Source organism: Dromiciops gliroides, chromosome 1 (genome assembly GCF_019393635.1).
Source record: "Dromiciops gliroides isolate mDroGli1 chromosome 1, mDroGli1.pri, whole genome shotgun sequence".
Classification (NCBI taxonomy): Eukaryota; Metazoa; Chordata; class Mammalia; order Microbiotheria; family Microbiotheriidae; genus Dromiciops; species Dromiciops gliroides.
Window position 1 is genome coordinate 27,361,222 of NC_057861.1, and position 16,070 is coordinate 27,377,291.

A 16,070-nucleotide genomic window follows, 5' to 3' on the forward strand; every position below is an offset into this window, starting at 1 on the left:
TACTCTACTCCCACTTCTCTCTACTTTCTAATCTCCCACTCATTTTTCAGTTCCCTGAAATTTCACTTCTGACCCAAACACTTGCCTGAAATTGATCTCTCCAAGGTTACCAGTGCTAAACCACGAAATCAGATTATCTTTTCTCTAAGGGTTCACCCTTCTTGATTTCTCTGCAGTTGCTGGTATTGTTGACCACCTCCTTCTCTTTCTTCACCTTCATGACACTGCTTTTTTTCGGGCTTTCCTCCTGTTCAATCTCCTTTGATGGAGCATTCTCCATCTCTTTAGGTTGCATCAGTGTCCATGAATTCAATTATTATCTCTACATATCTGACTCTCATCTTGCTGCCAAGTTCCAGTCACCCATCTCCCACTGCCTATTAGATATTTCTGTCTTACACACATGTCACATTCAAATTGCCCAAAATGGAACTCCTTATCTTCCACCCTAATCCCACCTATTTTCCGAATTTCCCTGTTTCTGTTGAGGAAACCACCAACTTCAAGTTAGCCAGTTTCATACCCTCAGTCATAATAATTGTCATAGATAACATTGATATGACACTTTAAGATTTGAAAAGCTCATTACGTATAAAATTTTCTAATTTTATCCTCATGAGAATCCTGGAAGGTAGGTGCTACTGTTAGATCCATTTTATAGATGAAGAAACTAAGGCAGAGGTTGTTACTTACTTGCCTAGGGTCAGGAAGCTGGTAAATATCTGTAACAGGATTTGAACTCAGGTTTCCCACATTCCAGATCTAGTACTCTATTCACTGTGTCTTATCTACTGACTTCCATTATTCTTCCACCACCACCCCCATATTTACTCAGTTTCCAAGCCTTGGCAATTCTACCTCCACAACATCAGATATTTTGAAGCCATGCCTTCCTCTCTACTCACACATTGATGTCCCTATATCTATTTTCACCTAGACTGTTGCAACAGACTCCTAGTCAGATTTCAAGCATCCAGTCTCTTTCCTCATTTTCAGCATCTCTCTCCCCAGACTAAGCTTCCATTCAGTGACTCTCTAGTACCCCTAGTTCAAAATACAAGCTGCCTCCTGCTAGGAAGGGACTGGAACTGTGATTTCATGGCATAAGCAACATCCTGGTTAGGAAACTCCACTCACCCATGTGGGTGGGCACCTTCTCTGCAAAATTTCATTCAAATGACAAATTTATTCCCAGAGCAGACATCATCCCCAATTGCTTGTGAATCAGACACACATCAGGAGCTATTATCGTAATCTCCTGACAATTCACCGAGACATTTTGCAGATCTCTGAAATCACAACCAGATGTGATTCAGCTCTAAAGCTTGGTCCTAAGGCTTCAGCTGTGTTAGGGAAGTAGAATCTCCCAAGAATAGCATTCTAACCAATGCGCCCATCAATCAACAACAGCAATAATAACTAGCATTTGTATAGCACTTTCAGGTTTACAAAGCACTGTGCAAATATTTCACTCAATCCTCACAACAACCCTGTGATGGAGGTGTTATTATTACCCCATTTTAGAGATGAGGAAGCAGATGAATCACCCAGGTTCAAGCAGCTAGGAAATGTCTGAGGCTGGATTTGAACTAAAGTCTCTTTGACTCCAGGTCCAGAATTTCATCACTTGTGCCACTTAGCTGAATTTATTAAGCAGCTACTGTGTGCCAGACTGGCCTCAGAATTAGGAAGAACTGATATCAAGTTCCCACTTTGACAGATGCTGGCTGTGTGGCCCAGGACAAGTCATTTAACCTCTCTTTGACTTCAGACAACTTTTTCGGGCTCTAAGTTGCAGAGCCGGCGCCCATCTGCATTAATAGAGGGAGTTTCCTCAAAGGGAGGGTCCTTATACCTATGAAATCACAGGTCTAGATTAAAAATATAGGGGCGGGGCAGCTAGGTGGCGCAGTGGATAGAGCACCGGCCCTGGAGTCAGGAGTACCTGAGTTCAAATCCGGCCTCAGACACTTAACACTTACTAGTTGTGTGACCCTGGGCAAGTCACTTAACCCCAATTGCCTCACTAAAAACAAACAAACAAACAAACAAAAAATATATAGGGGCAGCTAGGTGGCACAGTAGATAGAAGACCGGCCCTGGAGTCAGGAGTACCTGAGTTCAAATCTGGCCTCAGACACTTAACACTTACTAGCTGTGTGACCCTGGGCAAGTCACAACCCCAATTGCCTCACTAAAAAAAATAAATAAATAAAATTTAATAGATTAAAAATATAACATGCCAAGAACTGTGCTCAACATTGGGGATATAAAGTCAGGAATTAAATATATATATATATATATATATCATTATATATCAAGAAGCATATATTCTATTAAGAACAACTTGTACACATTTAAGTAAATGCAGAATGTGAAGAAAGCTAATATCAATCAACATATATTTCTTAAGTGCTTAATAAGTACCAAAGTGACAAAGACTGACATGTAATAGGACAAAAACAATACATAATGGGAGAGGAAGAGAGCACTAGGTGCTGGAGGAAATCCCAAAAGGTTTCATGTAGAAGATGGCATTTGAGTTAGATTCAGAGAAAGGCCAAGGTCTCCCACATGGCCATCTCCAGTTGTCCTAATAATATATCTTGCCACTGGACCCAGATGAGTCTGGAGGGGAGAGTGAGGTTGGTGACTACACAGCCCTCCCTCACTTAAATCCAATTCATTGCAAGTCATGACATCTGTCATGATCCCCTTTGGGAACAAAGGACAAACAACAAGATCATTGGAAGATAGATTAAGAGATGGAAGGAACTCCACTGAACCCAACCTCCTCATTAAAATGAGGAAACTGAAGCCTAGAAAGGTCTGACCCTGTACTCAGGGTCACACAATTAAGCCAATTTCTTTTTTTCATTTATTTATTTAGAATTTCCCCAAAGTTATATGTAAAAAACCACACATACAAATTTTTCACATTGATTTTTTAAAACTTTGTGTTCCAAATTTTCTTCCTCCCTCCCTCCTCACCCCTCCCTAAGAAATCAAGCAATTTGGGGCGGCTAGGTGGTGCAGTGGATAGAGCACCGGCCCTGGAGTCAGGAGTACCTGAGTTCAAATCCGGCCTCAGACACTTAACACTTACTAGCTGTGTGACCCTGGGCAAGTCACTTAACCCCACTTGCCTCACTAAAAAAAAAAAAAAAAGAAAAAGAAAAGAAATCAAGCAATTCAATATAAGTCATACATGTGCAGTCATGCAAAATATCTTCACATTAGTCAGGTTGTGAAAGAAAATAGACAAAATAACTTTAAAAAGAGGAACTAACAAACAAAATTATACTTCAATCTATATTCAGATACCATCAGTTCTTTCTCTGTTGATAGTTTGCATTTTTCATACATCCTTCTGATAGCATCATTTCTTTCACAATTACTATTGCTACCTGTACTACCCTCCATCCTATTCCCTCCCCTTGATATTTACTCTATTTTCTATCTTATTTCACCCTATCCCTCCTCAAAGGTGTTTTGCTTTTTACTGTCCCCTCCCCCAATCTGCCCTCCCTTCCTTTGCCTCTCCCCCTTTATCCCCTTCCACCACTTTCCCTCATGGCAAAATATATTACTATACCCACTTGAGTGTGTGTGTTATTCCCTCTTTGAGCCAATTCTGATGAGAGTAAGGCTCACTCACTCCCCTACTTAAGCCAATTTCTAAGGAAAGAATTTGAACCCAAATCTTTTTGACTCCAAGGTCAGTGCCCATCATGCTTTGAAGCACTTCATACCTGACTTTAGCCCATGAACTTCTAGGAAACAACACCATGCTCATACAAATATGAGCCCTACCCACCAGCTCACTGGCAGCTCAAGAATCCAGCTGCCTCATCAGTTCCTAAAGCATCCTGTTATTGTGTATCAAGGTTTCCTGACAGCAGACTGAAACAGATCCAGAAAACCCTCCGAACAACCTATTTCCAAGCCCCCCAAAAAGTGACAGAGCAGAGAAGGACTCAGTGCCTCATTTTACAGATGGAAAAAAAATGAGGTTCAGAAAAATGACTTGCCAAAGGTTCCACAGATAAGTAGTAAAAATAACAGGTGCTACTAATAATAACTATAACTACTACTACTAAATTAATAATAATAATAACAGTATTTACATAACAATTTCATATTTTAAAAGTCCTTTACAAATATCCTCATTCAATCCTCACAACAATCCTGGAAAGTAGGTACTGTGATAAATAATTATTAATAATCAATATCTTGGGAGACCCAGTGATCTCCCCTTCTTTCTTAGTCCTTTCTCTGGCCCCCCTTCCATGCCAAGGTCTAGTAGGTTCACCTAGGTCAAACCCAACCCAAGCTTACAAAGCATCTTGGGTAGAGACAGACCCTTTTGACTAGATAGCTGAAAGAGAAATTAAACCTTTCCTAGATGGAAACTATTTTGGATGAAGGGTCCACATTCCTTCTTTGACATCAAGAGTTGAATGACCTGAGTCACTAATCCTTAGTCTTCATTTTAATATAATCCACCTCCTGGGCAGCTAGGTGGTGCAGTGGGTAGAGCACCGGCCCTGGAGTCAGGAGTACCTGAGTTCAAATCCAGCCTCAGACACTTGACACTTACTAGCTGTGTGACCCTGAGCAAGTAACTTAACCCCAATTGCCATATATATATATAAAATCTACCTCCAATCATGTCAACCAATTAGATTTGATTGTTGTTAACCAATTAGATTTGATTATTGTTAACCGATTTGATTGATATGTGATGGAGCTCCTATAGTTAAAAATGTATATGAAACTGAGACCCCCACCTCCATTAGGGGTATTTGGTCTGAGGGAGACAGCCACTAGACCTCTTTTTATTAATAACCTGATGGCCTATCAATAAAAATTATTAAATTACCCAGTTCTCTCCCTGTTGCTGCTGAATCGAGAGGGAGGCAGAGGCTCCCAGGTGTTTTCAAGATTTAGCCTCACCATGAACTGCTGCCACGGCCGTGGAAGGTATTGCTGCTGGAGGTGTAATGGACATTAACACTGCTCTACAAGAATTGCTGAAGACTGCACTCATCCACGATGGCCTAGCTCATGGAATTCGTGAAGCCACCAAAGCCTTGGACAAACGCCAAGCCCATCTTTGTGTTCTTGCTTCCAACTGTGATTAAGCTATGTATGTGAAATTGGTTGAAGCCCTGTGTGCTGAGCACCAAATTAACTTGATCAAGGTTGATGACAACAAGAAGCTGGGTGAATGGGTAGGCCTCTGTAAAACTGACAGAGAGGGAAAGCCCTGCAAAATGGTTGGCTGCAGTTGTGTTGTTGTTAAAGACTATGGCAAGGAATCTCAGGCCAAAGATGTCATCAAAGAATATTTTAGATAGAAGAAATGAGTAAATAAAAGCCTTGGTCTGATTTGGGAAAAAATTACCCAGAAATTATTTCCCTCATATTTTTAATTATCACAGTACTATTATTATCCCCATTTTATAGATGAGGAAATTGAGGCACCAGTAAGTTAAGAGACTTGCTCATTTTTCCAACCAAGGACGGCTTGAAAGGTCAGAAGGAGGGAACTGCTGTGCTGAGACAGGAGTAGAGCCCAACCCCACAGTCACCCCGACACAGATCCAGTCCCAGGAAGGCCTCGCCACAGAAAAAGACCCTCATAGCCTCTGAATCAGCTACAGTGCCAGTGCCAGTGCCATCTGGAACTAAGCTCACAGTCTGGTGAGAGGGATGAGCCCTTGGTAGGGGGAAGATTAGAGGGGTCTCTGCTGGTGTTGAGGCAGAACTTGGGTTTTTCACCCCTGCTGGGAACCAGGAGGTAGGCTTGAGTAGCAGTGGCCCAGGTGGGGGAGGGGCACAGGCTCGTCAGAGCTGACAACCACAACACACAAAGCTGGTTGATTAACAAGTCATCTACAGACCAGGGAACAGGCCAGGTGAGTGAAGAACCTGATCCTCCTTAAATCATACCACCTGGGACCTCCTGAAGCTTGGGATAGTGCAGCCTGGAAACAGTGCCCCACTTTAAGAAGCTAAAAGTCAAGTAAAAGAAAGGCAAGATGAGCAGAGAGAGAAAGGTGAGGACCATAGAAAGTTTCTTTAGTGACAAGGAAGATCAAGGTGCACCCTCAGAGAAAGATGTCAACATCAGGACCCCTATATCTAAAGCTTCCAAGAAGAGACTTGCTCAAGGTCACAGAACTGGTAAGCATATGAGGCAGGATTTGAACTCAGATCTTTCTGATTCCAAGTCCAATACTTTATCCACTGAACCTACTAGAACCCAGGCCTCTGGACTCCCAGGCTAACACTTACAAATGGAGAACACATCAGAAACAGGATTTGAACCCAGGTCCAACACTGTCCCCCACTATGCCATGGAACTCAAAACAGCTTCCCAGAATTTTTTCAAGCAATGCTCATAAAATTTCCATGGCCATAAAAATCATTAGAAGAGGAGGAATGTCCCCATCTTAAAGATGCAAGCAACTACTCACCAGGCACTTTGCTGGTCTCTGAAGAGAAAGGGTCCTCTAGACTCATCCACACCACTAAAGTTGAGGGGGGAATTTAAAATGTACAAAGAGAATGGATAATCATTTACATTAAGTTTTGACATATTAAAGATAAAAATATTTTCATATATTTTGTACCTATCTCCCTCCTGGCTCAGTCTGAGATTAAGCTACGAGTTCCTAGGATGCAGGGACAAGCTAGCTATTTTGGCACCTCAGGTAAGGAGCACAAAATGTGCCCTCAAATCAAGGCAGGGGAGGGGAAAGGAGCCAGGATGGTAGAAGGAGACCAGTATTCTTGCCAAGCTCTCCCAATACACTCTTCTATAGCAATGTTTAAAAATGCATCTAACTGAATTCTGAGCAGAAAATCCAACAAAAAGTCATGGGGAATTATTTTTTCAATGTAAAATGATTCAGGAAGACAAAAAATAGGTCTGAGGACACTGGAGTAGGGGTTGCCTGAGAGGGTGGGTTGGGGGAAGCAGAAACAGTTGTAAATATTAGAAGCAGAAGAAATGGTGAGAGCACCAAGAACCATGGGATAGTAAGGAGACTGAATAACTGTTTAAAAAGAGATTCCAGGGATCTCTGTGCTAGCACTGGGTAAAAGACTGGGCACTATTTGGCAGCTTTGTCACCCATTACCCAGTTCCAAGTCATAGTTCCAAAGTGCAGAGGAGAAGAGCAGTTGTAGTTGAGAGGGGGCAGGGGTCTTATCTGGGAAAGGACCAGAGTAAATACCAGGAGGGGAGTGACCAGATCTCTCCCTAAATCATACTACTTTGAAAGCAAAGAAAACTTATAGACTCTCAGACTTAGCTGTGAAAGAAGCAGCAGAACATAAAAGACTGAAGTTTAGCTAGTCATCCCCCACACAGGAGTAAGCAGATCCCAATTCTTAAATGAAGACCAAAGTGAAAAAATAGGCTTTGAAAGGTAAGCAAACAACAAAAAAAGAACCTGACCATAAAAAGCTCCTATGGTGACAAGGAAGCTCAAATCACAAATTCAAAAGAAGACAAAAACTTGAAAACACCTGTAAGCAAAGCCTCAATGAAAAGTGAAAATTGGACATAACTCCAACAAGAATTCCTAGAGGAGCTTTTGAGAGAGAGATTAAAAAGTAAAAATATTTTTAAAAAATTAAATAAGAATTGGGCAGCTAGGTGGTGCAGTGGATAGAGCACCAGCCCTGGAGTCAGGAGTACCTGAGTTCAAATCTGGCCTCAGACACTTAACACTTACTAGCTGTGTGACCCTGGGCAAGTTACTTAACCCCAATTGCCTCACTAAAAAAAAAAATACTAGATCATGGTGTAAAAATAAGCATTCATTAAAAAAAATTAAAAAAGAGCAATAGAGAAGAATTGGGAAAAGAAATGAAAGCTATACAAGAAAATTGTACAAAAAGAATTGACATCTTGGTTAAAGAGGCACAAAAAATATTAAGGAAAATAATTCCTTAAAAACTAGAATTGGCCAAATGATAAAAGAGGCACAAAGAAAATAAAGAAAATAAGTCATTAAAAATTAGAATTGGTCAAGTAGAAGCTAATGACTCCATGAAACATCAAGAATCAATAAAAACAAAGTCAAAAGACTGAAAAAATAGGGGGGAAGTGTGAAATATCTCACAGGAAAAACAACTGACCTGGAATGCAAGTGAAGGATAGATACTGTAGAAATTATTGGACAAATGGGGGCAGCTAGGTGGCACAGTGGATAAAGCACAAGCCCTGGATTCAGGAGGACCTGAGTTCAAATCCAACCTCAGACACTTGACACTTACTAGCTGTGTGACCCTGGGCAAGTCACTTAAACCTCATTGCCCAGCAAAAAAAAAAAAAAAAAAAAAAAAAGACTTTCAAACATTCCAGATGAAAAAATCAGAAACCACCACCACTAGGTCTTTACCCCGAGGTGATAAAAGGAAAAGGAAAAGGACCAATAGTCTCTGATAATTTGTAACTGAAAATAAAATAAAATTTTAAAATATTTACCAGGGGAAGTGAGAAAAGAACCTAGAATTGCCCCAGGAGAAAAGGAAGACAAAGACCTTAGGAAACCAGACCCATAAAGTCAGGATGCCTCAGGGTACTGTAAAAAAGGCCGATGCCTAGAGAGAAACAGCTTACTTAGTATATATTTGTTACATGCTCTAAGCTCTAGTGTCCTGGAACAAGTTGTTAGTTGCTCTGACCTAAATCTTGTGAAAAGAAGTTCAAATTTCCCTAAGGTGCTTTACCTGACTTTCTCAACCCCCATAAATACATACCTTATATTATACTTATCTGTGTATGTGTCATATCCCCACACCTAGTAGAATATAAGTTCCTTGAGAGTAAGGATGGAGTTATTTTTCATCACTGAATCCACAATATCCAATATGGCATCAAGCACATAGTTGAAAGAACTCCAAACCATGTAAACCTTCACCATGATATCTGGGTGCTAATTTCTCCTTGTTTTTATGGCTTCAAAATGTACCTCGGTTCACCATTGTAATCCTAGTGCTTTCAACAAATCCTAGGCTTGCAACAAAAAGAGAGGTCAGTAGAGGAAAAAGAACATCACATTGAGAGTCAGGTGATCTTGGTTCTAGTTTTGTTAAGTTAGTTGATAATAAACTGGAAGCGTGTTCAGGGGATGACAACCAAGATAGTGAAAGACCTCAAAATCATGTCATATGAGGATTGGTTGAGAGAAATGGGGATTTTTATCCTGGATTGGGGCACAGGAGAGGGAAAAGAAACATAATAGCCATATTCAAGTATTTGGAGGGCTATCCTATGGAAGAAGAATGAGATTTGCTCTACTTAGCTCCAGAAGGCAAAACTAGGAATAATGAATGAAAGTTTCCAGTGCAAATTTTGGCTTCCTGTAGCAACAATAATACAACAACAAACAACTTCCTAACAAGGAGAGCTGTCCCAATATAGAATGGACTACCTTGGACGATAATGGGCACCCCCTCACTGGTGATCCTCAAGCAGTCTACTTATGGGGTGTGTTGTAGTGGGGATGCTTACTCAGAGAAGGACTGAAGAATGGCCTTTGGGGTCCCTTCCAGTTCTGAGCATCTGTGTGAATCCTGGTTTTGCTAGCTGTGTGACCTTACAGTGATGTTGTAAAGATAAATAATGTAACAGATGTGAAAGGACTTCATCAAAGGGTTTTTCCTTCCAAGGGTTACCATAAATTCAAAATATTAATAGTCTAATTTTGATATTAATAACTCACAAAGAGACTTGTTTATTAGCATTTTGCTCATTTTTCCTTCCTCTGGGTAAAATGTAGTGGGCTTGAATGCTTCCTACCACTTCCCACAGGTCAACAATCCTGTCTACTATTTGTACAAAATATGTTCTTTTTTTGTGGTGGCTAAGAATTGGAAATCAAAGGAATGGACCGTCAATTGGGGAATGGCTAAACAAGTTGTGGAATATGATGGTGATGGAATATTATTGTGCTATAAGAAATGACAAGCAGGATGATTTCAGAAAAGCCTGGAAAAACTTGTACAAACTGATGTATAGTGAAGTGAACAGAACCAAGAGACATTGTGCACAGAGACAGCAATATTGTTTGATGAAGAACCATGAATGACTTAAGCATTCTCAGTGTGAGAATATTATTACCAGGGGCTCCCTGCTGAGAGAGCATGGGCTGACTTTTCTAAGGTTGAGTCAGCTTCCAGAAGTTATTTCACATCAAAATGAGACCACCCTCAACCAATCAGCTTGAAGCAGTGCATAAGGACTGCCTCTCCTGAGGGAGGCAGGGACTGCTGTTCATTTTTTCAGTTGGTGGTTGGAACCTCATAGTGGTGGCAGAAGAACCAGGTCAGGTTGAACTCTGATCTCTCCGCTAGGATAGATAGATTTTCCTATTCTTCCAGAGACACTTGTTCTCTCTTTCCTAACCTCTAATATACTTTAATAAATGCTTAATGCCTAAACTGTTACTGAAGCTTCTAATTTATAAGTAAATCCTAGCTAGTTTTCCCCACACTGGGTACAGATAAGGTGACCACACACATTACAATACAACGATCCAAGACAATCCCAAAAGACTAATGATGAAACCTACTATCTGCCTCCAAAGAAAGAACTGATATTGATGGAACACAGACTGAAGATGCAATTTTCACTTTCTTGGGGATGGAGCCAAGATGGTGGAGGAAAGGCTGTGACTCTCCTGAGTTCCTGACAAACCTGTCCACATACTCCAAAAATAATGCCATAAGACGACTCCTGGAGCAGCATAACCCACAAAAGAACAGAGTGAGATTATTTTCCAGCCATATCTGGCTTAATTAAGTGACTGGGATCACCTGCTATTCAGGTGAGAGAGGAGCTCAGTGCATGGTGCAGATCCAGCCCCAGGCAGGCCATGCCTCCAGAGCCTCAGAATCTTCAATAGCCACTTCTGAAACTCGGCTCACAGACCAGCGAGGGGGGGGGGGGGTCAGTGGCTAGCAGGGGGGGAAATAGCTGTGGCCTCTGCTGGAGCTAGGGTGGAGTGCCCATATTCTGAACCAGTAAGCTGACTCGAGCAGCAGCAGCCCAGTGGGGGAGGGGCACAAGCATACCAGGCTTCCAACCATAGAGAATCAGATTTCAATGAGACTTCTGTTTCTGAGTTAAAAAGAAAGAGGGCGGGGCAGCTAGGTGGTGCAGTGGATAAAGCACCAGCCCTGGATTCAGGAGTACCTGAGTTCGAATCCGGCCTCAGACACTTAACACTTACCAGCTGTGTGACCCTGGGCAAGTCACTTAACCCCAATTGGCTCACTAAAAAAACAAAAAACAAAACAAAAGAAAGAGGGCCATGTTTACTTACAGGGCAGGAGGGCTAAGAATCTGCCTAATTGCACCCTCTTGCACCCACTATAGCTTGGATCAGTGTATCCTGGAAGTAGCGCTAGATGTTAAGGAGTTAAAAGCCAGGAAACAGGCAATCAAAATGAGCAGACAGAGAAAACAGCAGACCATCAAAGGCTTCTTTGGTGGCAAGGTAGATCAGAATACACCCTCAAAAGAAGATAATGACAAAGCCAAAGCCCCCTATATCCAAAGCTTCCAAGAAAAAATATGAATTGGTCTCAGGCCATGAATCACTCAAAAATGACTTTGAAGAGAATGTGAGAGAGGTAGAGGGAAGATATAGAGAGTTAGAGGAAAAAATGGAAAGAGAAATGAGAGCAATGCAGGAGGGTCATGAAAAAAAAGTCAACAGCTTGAAAAGCAAATTGGGCCAAATGGAAAAGGAGGTATATAAACTCCTTGAAGAAAAATTATTGTTTAAGAATTAGGATAGACAAGGGGCAGCTAGGTGGCGCAGTGGATAAAGCACTAACCCTGGATTCAGGAGTACCTGAGTTCAAATCCAGCCTCAGACACTTGACACTAGCTGTGTGACCATGGGCAAGTCACTTAACCCCCATTGCCCCGCAAAAAAAAAAAAAGAAAAAGAAAAAGAAAAATTTTAAAAATTAAAAAAAAAAGAATTAGGATAGACAAATCTGGACTCAGACACTTGACACTTAATAGCTGTATGACCCTGGGCAAGTCACCTAACCCCCATTGCCCCAACCAAAAAAAAAAAAAAGATTTAGGATAGAGCAAATAGAAGCTAATGACTTTATGAGAAATCAAGACGTAATAAAGAAAATCTAAATGAATTTTTAAAATAGAGGATAATATGAAATATCGCCTTGGAAAAACAGCTAAGCTGGAAAATAGATCCAGGAGAGATTATCTGAAAATCATTGGACTACCTGAAAACCATGATCAAAATAAGAACTTAGACATCATCTTCCAAAGTCCAGGGAAAATTGCCCTGATATTCTAGAAGCAGAAAGTAAAATAGAAATTGAAAGAATCCACTGATCACCTCCAGAAAGAAATCCCAAAAGGAAAACTTCCAGGAATATTATAGCCAAACTCCAGAGATGCCAAGTCAAGGAGAAAATGTTGCAAGCATCTAGAAAAAGGAATTCAAATACTGTGGAGCTACATTCAGGATAACACAAGATCTAGAAGCTTCTACATTAAAGGACCAGAGGGCATGGAATATGGTATTCTGTAGGGCAAAGGAAACAGGAATAAAACCAAAAATCACCTACCCAACAAAGTGAGTATAATCTTTCAGGGGGAGAAATAGGACTTCAATGAAAAAGAGGACTTTCAGGGCAGCTAGGTGGCACAGTGGATAAAGCACAGGCCCTGGATTCAGGAGGGCCTGAGTTCAAATCCAGCCTCAGATACTTGACACTTATTATCTGTGTGACCCTGGGTAAGTCACTTAACCCTCATTGCCCTGCAAAAACAACAACACCAAAAAAGAAAGAAAAAAAAGAAAAAAGAGTGACTTTTAGGCATTTGTGATGAAAAGGCCTGAACTTAATAGAAAATTTCACTTTCAAATACAAGACCCTAGAGAAGCATAAAAAAGGTAAACAGGAAAAAGAAATCATGAGGAATATTAAAAGGTTAAACTGTTTACATTCCTACATGGGAAGATAATACTTCTAACTCATAAGAACTTCCTCAGTATTAGGGCAGCTGAAAGGAATGTACTTAGACAGAGGGCACAGGTGTGAATTGAATATGAAGGGATGATTTCTGTAAAGCATTTATGTTTTGTTATCCTTGGTTTTGGTGGGCAAGCAGGGTGGGGTGGCTTGCGTCTGGGGCAGAATTTGGGCTGCGGGCCTCCTGACCCATGATGACATCTTTTTTTTTTTTTTTTTGGTGAGGCAATTGGAGTTAAGTGATTTGCCCAGGGTCACAAAGCTAGTAAGTGTTAAGTGTCTGAGGTCAGATTTGAACTCAGGTACTCCTGAATCCAGGGCCAGTGCTCTATCCACTGCGCCACCTAGCTGCCCCTTAACTTTGTTTTAAAGATGTCATCATGGAGCAGTTAGATGGTGCAGTGGATAGAGCACCGGCCCTGGATTCAGGATTACTAGTCTCAAATCTGACCTCATACACTTAACACTTACTAGCTGTGTGACCCTGGGCAAGTCACTTAACCCCAATTGCCTCACTAAAAAAAAAAAAACAAAGTTAAGGCACAAGAGGAATGCACTGGAAGAAAGGGAAAGGGAGAGGTGGAAGGTGGGAAAGCAGATCACATAAAAGAAACAAGAAAAAGATCATGGAATTGACGGGAAGATGGGGAAGGAGTGGGGGAGTGAGTGAGCCTTACTCTCATCAGAATTGGCTCAAAGATGGAATAACATACACACTCAAGTGGGTTTAGTAATATATTTTTTCCTGAGGGAAAGTGGGAGGGGAAGGAGAAAAGGGGGAGGAGAGGCAAAGGAAGGGAGGGCAGATTGGGGGAGGGGGCAATAAAAAGCAAAACACCTTTGAGGAGGGATAGGGTGAAAGAAGATAGAAAACAGAGTAAATATCAAGGGGAGGGAATAGGATGGAGGGTAGTACAGGTAGCAATAGTAATTGTGAAAGAAATGATGAGCAGGATGCTATCAGAAGGATGTATGAAAAATGCAAACCATGAACAGAGAAAGAACTGATGGTATCTGAATACAGATTGAAGAATAATTTTATTTGTTAGTTCCTCTTTCTATTTTGTCTGTTTTTTTTTCTCAACCAGACTAATGTGAAGATGCTTTGCATGAGCTGCACATGTTGATTTATATTAAATTGCTTGATTTCTTGGGGAGGGGTAAGAAGGGAGGGAAGAAGAAAATTTGGACACCAAAGTTTTTTAAAATTTGGAAAGTTTGCTTTTTTTCTTTACATGTAACTTCGGGAAAATTCTAAATAAAGAAAAATTTATTAGTGAAAAAAATGTTTTCACTTTCATTTTTTCTTTTTATTTAAATTTTCTTGTACAAAATGACTAATATGATAATATGTTTACATACTGCACATGTATAACCCATATCTACCTCAGGGAAAGGGAGGAGAAGTAGTGAAGGATGGATAAAATTTGGAACTCAAAACTATAAATAAAAATGTTTATATTTTTTTTATTTTAATTTGAAGCCTGTCTATAAGGTTTTTTTAACATGAATTAGTTATGAATTATAGGCAATAGAGGATAGAACATAGAAAGCTGGCCTCAAAATTAAAAGATCTGGTTTATTAAGTCCTGCTTAATAATATTGCTTGGTTGACTTTGGACAAGTCACTTGGGCAACCCTCTAAAATTCTTAAACTTCAAATCTTCATTAGTAGAAGGACCTGTCCATTAGGAAGTCTTCAGATATTTAATAACCATGTGACCTTGGGGGTCAAGTCATTTAAACAGCTCTCTGCCTTTGTTTCCCCAATTGTAAAATGGTAATAATAACAGCACCCATCTCCTGAGTTGTTTTAGGAAAAGATGAAATCATATTTGTAAAGTGCTTTGCAAACTTCAATCACCATATAAATGCCAGTTGTTATTTTATTATCAGTAGTTGGCATTTATTATACAATTTAAGGTTTGCAAAGCACTTTACATATAGTCTTTCAATTGTTCAGCACAACAACCCTGTCAGGTGAGTGTTATTATTATCCTCACTTAACATCTGGGGAAACTGAGGCCCAAAGAAGTTAAGTCACTTGCACAAGGTCATGCATGTAGTAAGTGTCTGTCATGATTTGAACCCAAGTCCAAGGGCTCTATCCTAATGGCAACTTTTGTCCATGGTTGTTATAAGGATCAAATGAGAATAATATTTGTAAAGCACTTAGCATAGTGCCTGGTATATAGTAGGTGCTTTAAATCACTTGTTTCCTTTCTTCTATTCATGTCATTTGAAGTATCATGTTCAAAACTATGACTTTGAACCATATCATAAGTTTTAGAAGGGACCTCAAAAGCAATTCTAGTCCGACCCCTTCCCATTTTACAGATAAAGAAACTGAGAGACCTAGGAATTTAAGGACTTGCCCCTAGTCACACAGGTAAGTGACAGAGCTGGGCTTCAACTCTGACTCTGATTCTCAACTCTCCACTGTTCCACACTGCAACCCCCAAAAAGCGCTCATTAGACTAGCAAGCAGTGTAGCCCAGTGGGCAATATGATGGCCTTTGGAGTCAGGAGGCCTGAAGTTTGAGTCTAGTTCTGCTACCAATTCACCATGTGACCTTACGCAAGTCATTTCCTGTCTCTGGGTCTCAGTTTCTTAATATATAAAATAAGGGAGTTAGAAGATCCTGCCTAGTTCTGACATTCTAAGTCTCTACAAAAGCTAAGCTAACAACCACTGTGTGTCTTTTCCAGATAGTTTTATATCTAACAGAAATGGAAACACAGGCTGGGCACAGGAGGCAAAATTAAATGTCAGCCTTTAAAAAAATTGCTTTCTCAATTGCAAATCCTGGCCTTGGGCTTCACCAAGACCTTTATCATGTCCTATTATCAGATTTATAGTGTGAGGATTCCAGGAGCCCCAGAAATCGGTGCAGGCACCCTAATTAGACTGCACCAAGCCTTCGCTTTCCCAGGCAAATGATTACACATCTTACTTTCAAATGCAGCTGCCCTTATTCTATCCCCCAGCAAAACAGGAACAGAACAAAAAAATGCAGAGCTCACAAAGGCAC

The 16,070-nt window shown here is 40.6% G+C and overlaps 1 protein-coding gene and 1 pseudogene across 8 annotated transcripts in view; one reads left to right on the top strand and one right to left on the bottom strand.

Moving 5' to 3' along the window:
• RPH3A (rabphilin 3A) overlaps positions 1–16,070 on the bottom strand; it is a 344,443-nt gene that overhangs the window by 282,359 nt on the left and 46,014 nt on the right. The gene's annotated exons all lie outside the window — the stretch shown is intronic.
• LOC122735530 lies at positions 4,986–5,369 on the top strand (annotated as a pseudogene).